The sequence below is a fragment of the Scyliorhinus canicula genome, chromosome 15 (genome assembly GCF_902713615.1).
Source record: "Scyliorhinus canicula chromosome 15, sScyCan1.1, whole genome shotgun sequence".
Classification (NCBI taxonomy): domain Eukaryota; kingdom Metazoa; phylum Chordata; class Chondrichthyes; order Carcharhiniformes; family Scyliorhinidae; genus Scyliorhinus; species Scyliorhinus canicula.
The window spans coordinates 111360558-111377868 of record NC_052160.1 but is presented as its reverse complement, the minus strand read 5'-3'; positions in this window follow the sequence as shown (position 1 = coordinate 111377868).

Below are 17311 nucleotides of genomic sequence, written 5' to 3'. Positions count from 1 at the left end.
GAGAATGGTCAGGAAAGTGGAACTGAGGCCAAGATAAGATCAGCCATCAGCCGTAAGAGTACTGCGGGTTGACGTGGAAGAGCTGTACCCTCTCGACCAACGGGTCCGCCTTGTGGCGTTTAACATGTCCACGGAGGAGGACGGATCCTGGAGCTGCCAGCCATGTTGGGAGTGAAACCCCGGAGGTGGACTTCCTGGGGAAGGCAAAGAGACGTTCATGGGGGGGTTTCATTAGTCGCGGTGCACAGGAGCAACCGAATGGAGTGAAGTGCGTCGGGGAGGACCTCCTGCCCGCGGGAGGCGGGGAGATCTTTGGACCGTAGGGCCAGCTGGACAGCCCTCCAGACCGTCCCATTTTCCGTCTCCACCTGCCCGTTTCCCCTGGGGTTGTAGCTAGTCGTCCTGCTCGAGGCAATGCCCATGTTGAGCAGGTACTGGCGCAGCTCATCGCTCATGAATGAGGATCCCCGGTCGCTGTGGACATCAGCGGGGAATCCGAACAGAGTGAAGATGGTTTTGAGGGCTTTGATGACGGTGGCAGACGTCAGGTCGGGGCATGGGACGGCAAAGTAGAATCGGGATATTCATCGACCACACTGAGGAAGTACGTGTTTTGGTCAGTGGAGGGGAGGGGTCCTTTGAAAGACAGCGTCTCATTGACTGCGTGCATTGCGGCCTTGGCGATGTCGGCCTTGATACGGTTGAAAGCCTGGTGAGCCTCAGCTGTCGGTGGTTTGAATGGGTGGGCGGGCCTTATCCGCATAGTTTGGGACCCATTGGGCGTAATACGAAAAGAACCCCAGGCATCGATTGAGGGCCTTGGGGCAGTGGGGAAGGGGAGTTCCACGAGGGGGCATGCAATCGGGGTCGGGCCCCAGAATTCCGTTCTGGACCACATAGCCGAGGATGGCTAAGCGGTTTGTGCTGAACACGCACTTCTCCTTGTTATACGTGAGGTTGAGGAGAGTGGCGGTATGGAGAAATTTGGAAAGGTTGGCATCATGGCGACATTGTCTAGGTACGGGAAAGTGGTCTGCAGTCCGTACCGGTCAACCATTCGGTCCATCTCCAGTTGGAAGAGTGAGACCCCGTTGGTGATGCTGAAGGGAACCCTACGAAAATGGTAAATGCGGCCGTCTGCTACGAACGCAGTGTATGGGCGGTCTGCCTTACGGATGGGGAGCTGGTGGTAGGCACATTTCAGGTCCACTGTCGAGAAGACCTGGTACTGTGTAATCTGATTAACCATATCAGATCTGCGTGGGAGGGGGTACGCGTCGAGCTGCGTGTACCGATTGATGGTCTGATTGTAGTCAACGACCATCCTGTTTTTTTCCCCAGTTTTGACCACTACCACTTGTGCTCTCCAGGGGCTGTTGCTGGCCTTGATGATGCCTTCCCGAAGCAGCTACTGGACTTCAGACCTGATGAAGGTTCTGTCCTGGGCGCAGTACTGTCTGCTCCTGGTGGCGACGGGTTTGCAATCCGGGGTTAGGTTTGCAAAAAGGGAAGACGGGTCGACCTTAAGGGTTGCGAGGCCGCACACGGTAAGGGGTGGTAGGGGTCCGCCAAATTTCAGGATTAGGCTCTGGAGGTTGCACTGGAAGTACAGGCCGAGTAGTAGGGCAGCGCAGAGGTTGGGGAGGACGTAAAAGCGCAAGCCACTGAACTCCACGACCTGGATGGTGAGGTTGCCGATGCAGTACCCCCAGATCACCACGGAGTGGGATCCGGAGGTCAGGGAGATTCTCTGGTTATCGGGGTGTACTGTGAGGGAGTAGCGCCTTACCGTATCGGGGTGAATGAAGCTCTCAGTGCTCCCAGAGTCCAGCAGGCAGGAGATCTCGTGCCCGTTGACGTTCACCTTTGTTGAAGCGGTCGCGAGGTTGTGTGGTTGAGACTGGTCAATCGTGAGCGAGGCAAGACGCGGCTGGTCATCGGCGGTTGCAGGCAATGAGCGGCCTGATGAGGTGCCCGACGGGCAGGGGTCCTGAGTCCGGTAAGACGGCAGCGCCCACGGGCCGCACGTGTCCTGGGGGAGGCAAGATGGTGGCGCCCATTGGTCCTGGGAGAGACAAGATGGTGGCGCCCATTGGTCCTGGGAGAGACAAGATGGTGGCGCCCACGGGCCGCACTTGTTGTGAGGAGAGCGAGATGGCAGCGCCCACTGGCCGCACGTGGTCCGAGGAGGGGAAGATGGCGGCGCCCACTGGCCCCACGTTGGGGAAGCCAAGACAATAGCGGCGATTGAGCGGGCCTGGCACACTGCAGTAAAATGTCCTTCTTGTCACAGGCTTTGCAGAGGGCGATCCCCGCCGGGCAGCGCTGTCGGGGGTGTTTTGACTGCCCACAGAAGTAGCATCTGGGTCCCCCGGGGTTGGTTGGCTGCCGCGCAGCACAGGCATGGGGTTGGTTGAGGGCGATCGCTGATGGGGTCCACGATGGGGCGGCCGTCTGCGGCGTCCATGATGCACAGTGGGGGGTGGGCCGTGCGGTCGGGGGCCTGAATGTTGCGTGATGCAACCATAAGTGAGAACGCTAGTTTTTTGGTCACCGCGAGGTCGAACATGGCCCCTTCTAAGGGGCGCTGGCGGATGTAGTCAGACACTATGCCCGTAACAAATGCGCCTCTCATCACCAAGTTTGAGTGTTCCGTGGCCGATACGGCCTGGCAGTCACAGTCACTAACTAGGGCGAGCAGGGCATGCCAAAAATCTTCCATCGACTCACCGGGAAGTTGGCGCCGCGTGGAGATGAGATGCCTGACTTAGATTCTGTTAGTTCGCTGAGCGTTGTTTTCCTTCAGTAGCGCTGGGTGGAGTGAGTGGAGTGAGTCGCGATCGGCCCGGCGCCTGGCACAAAGCCCAATTTGGGGATCTCGCACGATTTACCCATTGCGCCCAGCTCCATGCCAAGCACAAAGCAAGGAGCAACACAATGGCTGAATCGCACCCATTGCTTTTTGTCTCCATCACAGACTGTCTCACGACAAAGAGTCATCGGACTCGAAACATTAGCTCTTTTCTCTCCCTACAGATGCTGCCAGACCTGCTGAGATTTTCCAGCATTTTCTCTTTCTGTCTCATCACTTTCCCTGAAAGAACCGTTATTTCAAGTTGAATCGGACTGTTCAGAACCTCAGTGCCCTGTTTGACACCACGCTGAACTTTCAACTTCGTAACTTCTCTGTCAGAATGACCACTTACTTCCACCATTTCCCATCTCCACCATGTTCCTGTTCACCTGCTGCAAAAAATCTCATCCATGTGTTTGTTATCTACACACTCATCTATGCCAATGATCAATGGCTAGTGCTTCATCCTCTATCATTCATTGACTTCAGCTCATCCAAATCTCTGATGCCCATTGCCTAACCCACTTGGCCATAACTTCAATGCTCACTGACCTCTGCTGGTCCCTGGATCACCAGTGCTTTCAATTTAAAATTTGCATCTTTGTGTTCAAATCCCTTCAAGGCCTTGCCTCACGTTTTCTCTGTAATCAGCTCTACAAAACTCCGAAAATCCTGCATTCCTAAAATGTCAATCGCTTCCCTCATTCACTTCTCCCCGCTATTACAAGCCATCCCTTCAGCTGGCTCAGCAATTTTACTGAGAAACTCTTCAGAGTTGTTCTTGCTCCTCTGATGTGGTTTCACCAGAAGAGTAGCAGAAACTCCGGGCTGAATTCTCCACTACCCATCGCTGATAGCAGAGTTCCCAATTCAGAAAATCCAGCGCCTGGAAAAAAGAGGCAACAGTGCCCCGCTGGCGACGGGATCAAGGTTCATCCTATTAACGAGCTGGGCCCTTGTGAAATTAAATGAAATGAAAACCGCTTATTGTCACAAGTAGGCTTCAAATAAAGTTACTGTGAAAAGCCCCTAGTCACCACATTCCGGCGCCAATTCAGGGAAGCTGGTACGGGAATTGAACCGTGCTGCTGGCCTGCCTTAATCTGCTTTAAAAGCCAGCGATTTAGCCCTGTGCCCTTGTGATTCTCAATGCTGTGAATCACATGGGAGAAAATTGATGTAGGTGTTGACAAGAATGGACCTGGCGTGGTGGACCTCAGGTTGGGTCAAGGGGTAACTCTTTACGAGAGTTGACCCAAAGTCCAACGGAGGTCTAACCCCCCGCCTCCCCTCAAAACTCGATCCCGACACCAGCAGGCAGACCTGAGCATCGGAAATGGATCAGGGCCCGGCGGCAAATCCATTTTCTCCCCTGATGCTCAATTCTTTGCCGCATTGGGAACTCTGCTATCACCGCAAGGCAGTGGAGAATCCATCCGATAGTCATTTTTCTGGAGATTGGAAAGATTCTCGCTGAATTTTCCAACAAAATGGGTGGGATTCTCCCATCGGGCGGCTAAGTGTCGATGCCGGCGTAAAAATGGGTATCTTTTACTCCAGCGTCGGCACCCGTCACGGGACCCCATTCTCCGGCCCACAGGGGGCTAGCATGACATTCGAGCGGCCCGCGCCGCTCCAGCTGCCAATCCCTGCGTGAATCCGGCACCGCGGGGTCCGCACATGCGCTATTGGCCCAGCGGCAACTCGTGCATGCGCAGTGATCTTCTTCCCCGCGCCCGCCCTGACGCCAAATGGCGCAGGGCTACTAGAGCCAGCGTGGAGGAAAGGAGGCCCCTAGCCAGAGAGGCCGGCTCGCAGATCAGTGGGCCCCGATCGCGGGTCAGGCCACTACAGAGGCACCCCCCTGGTTTCGGACCCCCCCTCCTCCCCTACAGGCTGCCCCTGGACCCTTCAACGCAAAGTCCTGCCAGCTCAGATGATATCAGAACAGCGCCAGCGGGACTCAGATTTTTTGGATGGCCGCTCGGCCCATCTAGGCTGGAGAATCGGCGCGCCAGCCCGTACCGGTCCGAGCCGGAGAGTCGGCACATACCCCGACTGGCGCCACACCGACCACGCCGACGCCGATGGTGCATATTCTCCGCTCTGCGGAGAATTGTGTCCCGGCATTGGGGCGGCGTGACGCGATTCGTGCAGCGCCAATTCTCCAACCCGGCGGGGGTTGTAGAATTCCAATGTTTTTTGGAGTGGGGAACTAAAGACCGGCTCCTCAGAGATCAGAGTGCACTTTTTGCGGTGCAACCCCCCCATACACCCCTTCAACTTCCCACCCTTCATACACCTCATCAGGACACCCCTTCAGGACCACTCTCTCATGGCCATGGCCCCCCTCCGGCCCCGCCCTTTGGCAGTGCCCCTTGACACCCTGGCACAGCCCCTAGCACTGCCAGAGTTCCAGCGCAGGGACAGGGCACTTTCCTGTACCAATCCCGACCAACATGGGCTCCAATGGTCTTCAAGACACCGACGCCCCCCCACCGCCCCCCCACCCCCCCCCCGCGTGGTCATCATATCTGGTTTCCGTTTTTGGGAAACTAGTACTAATTTGCAGCAGCCTCAACCTGCGCTACTGGGGCCGGTGAATCCTTGAAGCCGAGAGACTGGCCTCCAATGGGCTAAGCGTATTTAAATGAGTTGAAGGACTCATTTGAATATGGGTGTTTGGTTCATACCCAGCAACAGTGTGATCCAGATCGTGCTGGTCTCTGTGGGTCAGGAGCATCACAGTCTTTTCAGGGCCCAGCGCAAAACCCGTTTAGAGGCTTTCCCGCTATCTACGGGAATAACAGAAGGTGCACTGAGCAAAACGCTGCTGGTAAATCGCCCCCACAACATGCAAACCAGGAAGTGTAAAGTAGGAAATATAAATTAGACACTGTTGCTTCACAGCACCAGGGTCCCAGGTTCGATTCCCAGCTTGGGTCACTGTCTGCGCGGAGTCTGCATGTTCTTCCCGTGTCTGTGTGGGTTTCCTACGGGTGCCTCCCACAGGTCCCAAAAGACGTACTTGTTAGCTGAATTGGATATTCTGAATTCTCCCTCTATGTACCTGAACAGACGCCAGAGTGTGGCGACTATGGGCTTAATAGAGATTATAATTAGACTTCAAATTATCTATTGATACCAAAATAATGATTAGAGATTACAGATGCAATAAAATAATACAAACAAGACAGATCGAAAAAGTATAAAAATCCAACACTAAATTTTCTTCTGAGGGAATCAGACTCCACACTCATAAAATTAGTGTTTCTCGGCTTAGATGTTGTTCAGCAGCAATGATCACTTATTGCACAGTAAAATCCCATCAGAATTCATCAGCTCCAGCTTTTTCAGTGATTCGTAGCAGGTGAATAGAGAAGGTTTACACCGTTGCAGTCATTTTGATGCTGAATCTATTTTTTTTTAAAAATAATTTTTATTGAAAATTTTGAATTTATACAGCAATAAAGCACCATAGTAAAATACCAAAAATAACAATAATATTAACAATCATAAACATTCGCCCCACCTCCATGAACAACACAGCATTTTAACAACAACGCAAATTAACACAATATAAAGTTACAGAATAGACACTACAATAAGGAACACCCCCCCCCCCCCCCTCCCCCCGGGTTGCTGCTGCTATTGACCAAGTTACCTATCTTTGAGCCAGGAAGTCCAGAAAAGGCTGCCATCGTTTATAGAACCCTTGTATTGATCCTCTCAGGGCAAATTTGACCCTTTCCAATTTTATAAATCCCGCCATGTCACTGATCCAGGTCTCCACACTTCGGGGCCTTGCATCCTTCCATTGTAACAGAATCCTTCGTCGGGCTACTAGGGACGCAAAGGCCAGGACACCGGCCTCTTTCGCCTCCTGCACTCCCGGCTCTACCGCAACTCCAAAAATCGCGAGTCCCCACGCTGGTTTGACTCTGGATCCAACCACCCTCGACACCGTCCCCGCCACCCCCTTCCAGAATTCTTCCAGTGCTGGGCATGTCCAGAACATATGGGCGTGGTTCGCTGGACTCCCCGAACATCTGGTGCACCTGTCCTCACCCCCAAAGAACCTACTCATCCTAGTCCCGGACATGTGGGCCCGGTGCAGCACCTTAAATTGGATGAGACCAAGCCTCGCACATGAGGAGGAAGAGTTGACTTTCTCCAAGGCATCCGCCCAAGTCCCGTCCTCTATCTGCTCCCCAAGTTCCTCCTCCCATTTAGCCTTCAGCTCCTCCACTGACGACTCCTCCACCTCCTGCATTACCTTATAGATATCAGACACCTTCCCCTCTCCGACCCACACCCCCGAAAGCACTCTGTCCATCGTCCCCCGCGACGGCAGCAGAGGGAATCCCTCTACCTGTCGCCTAGCAAACGCCTTTACCTGCAAGTATCTGAACATGTTCCCTTGGGGAAGGCCAAATTTATCTTCCAGTTCCCCCAGGCCCGCAAACCTCCCGCCAATAAACAGGTCCCTCAATTTGCTGATGCCCACCCTTTGCCACCCACTAAATCCCCCATCCTTGTTCCCCGGGATGAACCGATGGTTGCCACCCAGTGGAGCCTCCATCGAGCCCCCTGTTTCCCCCCAATGCCGTCTCCACTGTCCCCAGATTCTTAGGGTCGCCGCCACCACCGGGCTCATGGTAAACCTCTTAGGGGAGAGCGGCAACGGTGCCGTTACCATGGCACCCAGGATCGTACCTCTACATGACGCCATCTCCATTCTTTTCAACGCCGCCCCTCCCCCCTCCATCACCCATTTACGCACCATTGACACATTGGCTGACCAATAGTACCCCAGAAGGTTGGGCAGCGCCAGCCCGCCTCTATCCCTCCCTCGCTCCAGGAACACCCTCTTCACTCTCGGAGTGTCATGTGCCCACACAAAGCTCAGAATACTGCTAGTCACTCTCCTAAAGAAGGCCCTGGGGATAAAGATGGGCAGGCACTGAAAGAGGAACAAGAACCTCGGAAGCACTGTCATTTTGACAGACTGTACCCTCCCTGCCAATGATAATGGCAGCATGCCCCACCTCTTGAACTCCTCCTCCATCTGATCTACAAGTCTGGTGAAGTTATGCTTGTGAAGAGTCCCCCAGTCCCTGGCCACCTGCACCCCCAGGTACCTAAAGCTCTCCCCTGCCCGCCTAAGCGGGAGCCTACCAATTCCTTTCTCCTGGTCTCCAGGGTGCACCACAAACACCTCGCTCTTGCCTAAATTTAATTTATAACCTGAAAAGGTCCCAAACTCAGCTAGAAACTCCATCACTCCCGGCATCCCTCCCACCGGGTCCGCCACATACAGTAACAGGTCATCGGCATACAACGACACCCTATGTTCCTCTCCACCTCGCACCAAGCCTCTCCACCTCTCTGAATCTCTCAACGCCATCGCCAGTGCAAACAACAAGGAGGACAGGGGGCAACCCTGCCTGGTCCCTCGGTAAAGCCGGAAGTACTCCGACCTCCTCCTATTCGTGGCCACGCACGCCATTGGGGCCTCATATAGCAGCCTTACCCATCTAATGAACCCTTCACCAAATCCAAACCTCCCCAACACCTCCCATAGGTACCCCCACTCCACTCTATCGAAGGCCTTCTCCGCATCCAGTGCCACCACTATCTCTGCCTCCCCCTCAATCGCCGGCATCATGGTGACATTCAACAATCTCCGCACATTCGTGTTCAGCTGCCTTCCCTTCACGAAATCTGTCTGGTCCTCATGCACAATCCCGGGCACACAGTCCTCTATCCTGGTGGCCAGGATTTTTGCCAGGACCTTAGCATCCACATTGAGGAGAGATATGGGCCTGTATGAACCACACTGCTGGGGGTCCTTGTCCCTCTTTAAAATTAACGAGATCAGTGCCCGCGACATCGTCGGGGGCAAAGTCCCCCCTTCCCACGCTTCATTGAGTGTCCGCACCAACAAGGGGCCCACTAAGTCCACAAACTTTTTATAAAATTCCACCGGGAACCCATCCGGCCCCGGTGCCTTCCCTGACTGCATCTGCCCGATCCCCTTAACTAGCTCCTCCAGCTCAATCGGCGCACCCAACCCCTCCACCTTCTCCTCCTGCACCTTCGGGAAAGAAAGCCCGTCAAGGAACCTCTCCATTCCCCTCCTCTCCCCCGTTGGCTCCGACCGGTACAGTTCCCCGTAAAAGTCCTTGAAGACCTAATTCACCTCTACCCCCTTCCGCACCACATTCCCACTCTTGTCTCTCACTCCAGCAATTTCCTTAGCCGCATCCCGCTTGCGGAGCTGATAAGCCAGCATCCTACTCGCCTTTTCACCATGTTCGTACACTGCCCCTTGTGCCTTCCTCCACTGTGCCTCCGCCTTTCTAGTGGTCAGCAAATCAAATTCAGCCTGCAGGCTGCGCCTCTCCCCCAACAGTCCCTCCTCTGGTGCCTCTGCATACCTCCTGTCCACCTCCAGCATCTTTCCCACCAGTCTATCCCTCTCACTCCTCTCGCTCCTCTCCCTGTGTGCCCGGATGGATATCAGCTCCCCACGAATCACTGCCTTCAGGGCTTCCCAGACCATCCCCACCTGAACCTCCCCCGTATCATTCACCTCGAGGTACCCCTCAATACTTGCCCGGACCCTCCTACACACCACCTCCTCCGCCAACAACCCCACATCCAACCGCCACAACGGACGTTGGTCCCGCACCTCCCCCATCTCCAACTCCATCCAATGTGGAGCGTGGTCGGAGATTGCAATGGCCGAATACTCGGCCTCCTCCACTCTCGGAATCAGTCCCCTACTCACCACGAAGAAATCTATCAGAGAGTGGACCCTATGTACGTGGGAGAAGAAAGAGTACTCGCGTGCCCTCGGCCTCACAAACCTCCATGGATCCACCCCACCCATCTGATCCATAAACCCTCTCAGTACCTTGGCCGCCGCCGGCCTCCTACCCATCCTAGAGCTGGACCGATCCAGTGAAGGATCCAACACCATATTAAAGTCCCCCCCCCCCCATGATCAGACCTCCCGCCTCCAGATCCGGGACCCGTCCCAACATACGCCTCATAAAGCCCGCATCGTCCCAATTTGGGGCATACACACTAGCCAGTACCACCTTCTCTCCTTGTAGCCTGCCCCTAACCATAACATACCTACCCCCCTTATCCACCACCACCTCCGATGCCTCAAACAACACATTTTTCCCCACCAGAATCGCTACTCCCCGGTTCTTCACGTCCAACCCAGAATGGAAAACCTGCCCCACCCATCCCTTCCTCAGGCGGACCTGGTCTGCCACCTTCAGGTGGGTCTCCTGAAGCATTGCCACATCTGCCTTTAGCCCCTTCAGGTGAGCCAGTACCCTCGACCGCTTCACCGGCCCATTCAACCCTCTCGCATTCCAGGTGACCAACCAGATCAGAGGGCGTCCCGCCCCCCTCCCCCGTTGACTAGCCATAGCCCGTCGACTGCCCGCCCCAGGCCAGCACCCCCTGCCCGACCCAGTCCCCACAGCGACAACACCTCTCCTCTGTCCCCCCCAGCCCCCACCAGCTCCTTCCTGACAACTACCAGCAGCAACCCAGTATTCCCCTTTCCCCCCCCCCCCTCCCTTCCCCCCCGGGCTAGGAACCCTCCCAGCCGCGAACCGTCCTCCATTGTACTTCCGTGGGTCAGTTGACTTCTGCTGACCCCGGAAACTCCCGCCAATAACCCGACCCCTCCCAAAGTGGGATCATCCCCCAATCTATCCATCCTCCAGGCACCGCTCCAGCGCGGGGAAGAACCAGTTAAGGCCCCGCCTCCCCGTCACCGTCTCCGCCCCCCAGCCCCGCAGCGCGGGAAACCAGAGGAAAGCCCGCGCTTTTGCACTGCCCCACCACACCCTTCTGACGCAGCTCCCAAATAACAGCCCCACTCCATACCCCCGACATAGAATACACCAAACCCCCCCCCGACCCTCCCCGCAAGATACACAACTCAACCAATGCCCCACAGCAGAAAAAAACATAGCAGAACAACACCCCCATAAATAACCATATCAAAATTGCAAAAGTACAAAAAAAAAAGAACATAGCAACAGCAGAATCCAGCGCTAAGATATTACAACCGACCCCGCAACCCCAAACCCCTAGTTCAAGTCCAGTTTCTCCGTCCGCACGAAGGCCCACGCCTCCTCCGGGGAATCAAAATAATAATGCCGGTCCGAATAAGTTACCCACAGGCGCACGGGCTGCAACATTCCGAACTTTATCTTTTGCCTGTAAAGCACCTCCTTCGTCCGATTAAATACGGACCGCCGCTTAGCCACCTCCGCACTCCAATCCTGGTAGATCCGTACTACTCCATTCTCCCACTTGCTGCTCTTCACCTTCTTGGCCCAGCGCAGCACACACTCCCGATCACTGAACCGGTGGAACCTCACCAGCACCGCACGCGGGGGTTCATTGTCCTTAGGCCTCCTGGCCAGTACTCTGTGTGCTCCCTCCAGCTCCAAGGGCAGATGGAAAGACCCGGCCCCCACTAGCGAGTTCAGCATTATAGCCACATAGGTTGTCAGGTCCGACCCCTCCAGCCCCTCCGCAGGTTTTTCCGCCTCATGCGGTGATCAAGCTCCTCGAAGTCGTTCCTGCCACTTCTTGTGGAGTGCCTCGTGCCCCTCCACCTTACTCACGAGGACCACGGCCTCCTCCTCTCGTTCAGTGGCCTGCGTCTGCAACTCCTTGATGGCAGCACCCGGGGTGGTCTGAATCTCCGACAGCCTTCTGTTTGTTTCCTGCAGAGAGCTCAGTACCTCAGCCTTGAAGTCTGTGAAGCAGTGCAGGAGAGCATCTAGTTGCTCCTGGGCCCACTGTTTCCACTCCTCTGGAGCTCTGCCGGTGGCCATCTTGGATCCCTTCCCCCGTTTTTTCTGGGGAGCTGCTGCTGCTTTTTCCCCCTTTCCACTCCGAGTTCGAGTCATGGACTGCGGGGAAAGTCGTTCAGCACACCTTCCCCCACCGGGAGACGTCGAAAAATTTCCGTTTTGGGCTCTAAAAAGAGCCGAAAAGTCCGTTTAAAACGGGAGCTCCCAAATGTGTGGCTTCCTACTTCATCACAGCCACCAGAAGGCTGATGCTGAATCTATTGACCAACACTTCAGCTGCACACCTTGAGGACCAGTGGTGTATCTCTAACAGAAACGTCCAGATTCATGTTTGACTGTGCACATGTGAATACTAGAAGCTGCTGTTGATTTACCCTGTAATAACAGTGTGGCTCTCAGTGTCCATAGCCTCAGTTACTATGACTGTAAATGTTGGGTCATCATTTTCAATTTATTCTACTTAGCTGCAAAGCAATTTTCAGTTGGTTCACCCATACATACTGTAGAAATAAAAATCAGTATTATGCATCATTGTATGACATTTGATAACATTCAGAATTTCATGTCCGTTTTAGCTATTCAAATCTCATCACTATGCAACTGTATATTAATTTACAAACAGAATTGCCAGCATATGGTAGTTAAATACAATATTGGGACTCACTAATTCTCAGCAGAATACATTTTCTGCCCTACAGATAGCTAGTGCACTGGAATGGATCCAGGCAAGGTTAGGGAATGATGGATTAAACAGGGAAGCCTGGGAAATGTCAAAGACACACAATACATTGGCTTGCTGCTTGACCTACGCGGCACATCACACCCTTGGACTTTCACATATGTTGACCATATCCTTGCACAAATGGTTCAGAAGCAGCATTACTAAACATCATATAATACTAATGAACCAACATGGAATTTTGCATTGCTAATCCTTGTTTTGCATGGGTTCTGAGTTCATAGAATTTACAGTGTAGAAGGAAGCCAATCGGCCCATCGAGTCTGCACTGGCTCTTGGAAAGAGCATCCCACCTAAGTCCACATCTCCACCCTATCCCTGTAACCCAGTAACCCCACCTAACCCAAGGGCAATTTAGCATGGCCAATCCACCTAACCTGCACATCTTTTGGACTGTGGGAGGAAACCGGAGCACCCGGAGGAAACCCACGCAGCCATAGGGAGAACGTGCAGACTCCGCTCAGACAGTGACCCAAGCCGGGAGTCGAACCTGGGACTCTGGAGCTGTGAAGCAACCGTGCTAACCACTGTGCTACTGTGCCACCCTCATACTAAAAGCAAAACTGCAAGAAATTATTTCAGACTTCAGTGCTCTTTCAACTGTTTTTTTTGTGTTACCTGCATATCATGATATATGAAGATATGTCATGGAGATTCGTCCGAACTATAGACAGTGTACTCAGCGCATTATTATTTACTGATCGGTGTTCGGGGACCGCAAGAAAAAGAACAGCCTTTTCCAGATCAAGGTGCAAAAATAAGGGATTAATAGAATTCTCCTATCTGTTATAATGGGACCTGCAGGCAAACTCCAGTGCAAGGACCATACTGCTGGTGATAATCATGTCCACAATAATCCTCAACTTCTATGTTCTTCCCACTTGCCACAATGTTGCTACATCAAGCATGACATTACTACTTTGTCACAAGGGGAAAAGCATTGTTGCTATTGACAGGTAAAACAAAGCGAGAATGAAATGGCACCTCAGTTCTTCCACATCACATGGTTCTCTAAATCCAGAACATTACTAATTGTATGCACAAGGTCCTCCAGAGACAATACCACGGATCTTATGACCCACAAGAGCTTGCAGGGTCACTCCACTAGATCATTATTGTCTGTGATATGCAGGTGAATCTTGTCCTCACAATGTCCAACCTCGGAGAAGGACGCTCATCTGCAGATGGCACCCAAGGAGAGTAATTAGTGTGGAAGCTCGAATCGGAAGATCAAACATCACATAAATGTTAGATAAGAGAGTGTGTTACATGTTATTAGACGAGTCTAAGCATTCAAAAACGATACTCCTCTCCTAGCTACGCCTAATCTCTCCATCAATCCCAAGGTTGTCCATTGTTGTCTCCTCAAAGACACTTAAGGACTTCCCACCATTATAGGCCACTTCCTTACTGTATGTCTGCATGTACATAATAGCTGTCCAGGTGTCTGGTGTCAGGAGTACCAGTACACCCAATGTCATCCATGCTACAGCCCATAGAAGTACATGAATATGTATGGTGAGTACATGAATATGCATAATGCAGCTAGGTTTTGGCAGAAGGATTGTTGGAACAAAGTTCTTTTAGGATGTCAACACAACAAAGTTACAGCTGGATTCATGCCATTCTGCAGTTGAAGGTGAGTGGAAGGTACCCGGAGTGCTTTGGCTAGCAATCAATCATACAAGACTTGTGCCATGCATACTCACCCATCTGATCTGTATATCAACTTACCTTGGCTATTTTATTCCATTCCAAAAACATTGTGGGTTTGGTGCCAGTATTTCTCCAGAATGCAGCCTGAATAGATGCATTTTACCACCTCCTGTAACTGTGGATTGGCACTCTATGGATCTACATCCCATAAAGGATAAACAGGACAATCTTCCGTTCCACCATGTTTTGCAGCAGTTAGAACATAAAACATAGTGCAGAAGGAGTCTATTCGGCCCATCGAGTCTGCACCAACCCACTTAAGCCCTTACTTTCACTCTATCCCAGTAACCCAAAAACCCTTCCTAACCTTTTTGGACATTAAGGGCAATTTAGCATGGCCAATCCACCTAGCCTGCACGTCTTTGGACTGTGGGAGGAAACCGGAGCACCCGGAGGAAACCCACACAGACACGGGGAGAATGTGCAGATTCTGCACAGACAGTGACCCAGCGGGGAAGCGAACCTGGGACCCTGGCGCTGTGAAGCCACAGTGCTAACCACTATGCTACCGTGTACCCAGTTTTATTGATGCATCTTAAAATATGCAGGCTATGCCTTGCTGGCATTCAGTTACCTGCCTGCAGGCTTTATGCTGTTTTTATAGAACTCTTTTTCAAATGGGCTCCAGCCAAAATGAACCTTGTTAAATGGCTGCTGCAGCCTTACAAATAGGCGCTAGAGCATTAGCAATGTTCTTCAGGAGTCATGAGCGCTCTGCAAGTACTCAATTACATGCTAGACCATTATTTGTGTATGGTCTATATAGAAAACCTAAATCTTATTGCACAGTGATGGCCATTTCTAGATGTTAGCAATGTTTATCTTTACAATATTTTATGAATAAGGTATGTTTTTGCAACAAATAAAAAGTAGAATTAGAACTAAACCCAGAAGGGTTTTTAGATCACATTATTTGAGTCAGTGCCAAACTCATGTGGCAAAATTTCCCCACAATTCATGGAAAATCAACCCCAATGTTTAAACAGGAAGAGATTATCTTTCATCAGGTGTGATTTCACAATCCCAGCAAGCATTTTACAATTTAAATGGGCATAAGTCAAATATTAGGTGACAACGGGCAAGATTTACCGACCAACTCACCACCTGTTTTTTACGGTGGCGGCTGCGCACCAGTGGGATTTACTGACCGTGCCATTGTCAACGGGATTTCCAGGTGACTGCACCCCCTTGTCGTCAGGAAACCCATACACCGCCGTTGAGTACAGCTGCCTGCTTGGATCAGACCTATAACATTTATTGGGCGGGATTGTCCGTTAGCTGATGCCAACATCGGGGTGTGCGATCGGGCGGAGAATAGCTTCCGACATTAAATGCAGCGTAATTTTAAAAACGTCGTAAACACCGTTTGCACATTATTAGTGGGCCCACCTGTGATTCTCCGCCTCCGAGCTTTGAGGGAGAGAGAGCAAGTAGCCAGCAAGGCAGCTATGCAGCTGCACATGCTGCTGACAGCCAGCTTCATACATGGCGCCCTGGTTCATATAGGTGATCCCTCCCTGGCGCTAGCTGACCTATCAGCTGTATGGGCACTCCAGCACAACCTGCCCCCACGTTTCGGCTTCGATAAGTGTGTGTGGGGAATGTATGATTACGCGCGGCTGCAGATTGTCAGCCCGGCAAGTGTCAATCACGGACCTGGTGAATCCCACTTTTTTTCATGGGATTCGATGGTGTTCCACGCAGCACCGGTGTTAATCCCTGACCGGTATCAAAATCGGTGCCGGTGGGGTGCCTATTTTCCTGTCGTAAAGGTCCACAGATTCTCTGTTGGCGTCAACTTAGTCGCAGAAATGTAGAATCCAGCCCATAACCGTTTAAAGTTATGAATAAACATGGCACAGTGGTTAGCACAGCTGCCTCACACCACCAATTCGGCCTTCGGTGACCGTCTGTGGAGTTTGTACTTTCTCCCTGTGTTCGTGTGGGTTTCCTCCAGGTGCTCCAGTTTCCTCCCACAGTTAAAAGTGCAGGTTCGGAGGATTTGCTATGCTAAATTGTCTTTTAGTACCCAAATGTTAAATGGGGTTACGGGGATAGGATGGTGGCGCGGGCTTAAATAGGGTGCTCCTTTGGTGGGTCGGTACAGACTCGATGGTCACGTGGCCTACTTCTGCATTGGAGGGATCCTATGATTCTAAGGGTCATTTCTAAAGAAACTTGGAAATGTGATATTAAAACAGAATAACTTAACATACAAATTTAATAATACTTGGAGAAGAGCATGTTGTTGAAATTAGCATTTTCTTTGGCACCTCATCAACAAACGGTTCTTGCATAGAAGAGAATGTCCTTGGCCTTCACATTGTGTTTTTACAAAGCTCTGGCACAGACAAAGGGCAGAACATCCACTGCCCGTCTGAGCCTAATCTTTGCCAGTGATTAAAACAGACAATGCATGAGCAGTTTAGTGGAATTGTAGTCAATGGACTTTCTCCCACACTTTAATATTCCCCACAGCGTGGACTGGCATTTGGAATCCTTCCGTCATGTAAAAGATGATTTTCACCAGTGACCAGCTATTCCAAGCTTGGGAAAATTTTCAGAGATAAGTTGCTATTTGGTGGGCAAGACTTTTTGAATCAATACAATAAAATAAAAATTTCCATGGGTCAACAAATGTATGTGGGCAGGAACACCCAAACAAATATTTACGGTCAACTGGAAAGTAGGAAGATAGACTAATAAACTACAATGATACAGAAGATGCCGGAAAATAGGAGATTCTGGAAAAGGCTAATGATGGAAGCAAAGATAAGATGATTTTTGTTGCCACAAGAGAGGAATAAAGGGTGGGAAACCTCCATTTCGGCATTCCCAATGCAATTTGTGGAGTTGGAACATCCTATTTCATACCAGAGCACCATACTTCCAAAGGCTGTCAAAATAAACTTTAAAATACAGCCTCTCATACCTTTTGGTTCATACCAAAAAATGAAGGAAGTGATGTGATCACATCTGGAAAGAGGTAGGATTTTTTTTTAATTGAAGAAAAAAAAGTATATCATCTGCAGCTGGTCAATCTGATCAGTAACAAAGATTTTAGTTATGCTGAATATGATAGAAAACAGAATGAGCTGCTATAGGTACAAGATGGTTTTCTTTCCAGCAAAAGAACACTTAGAACTC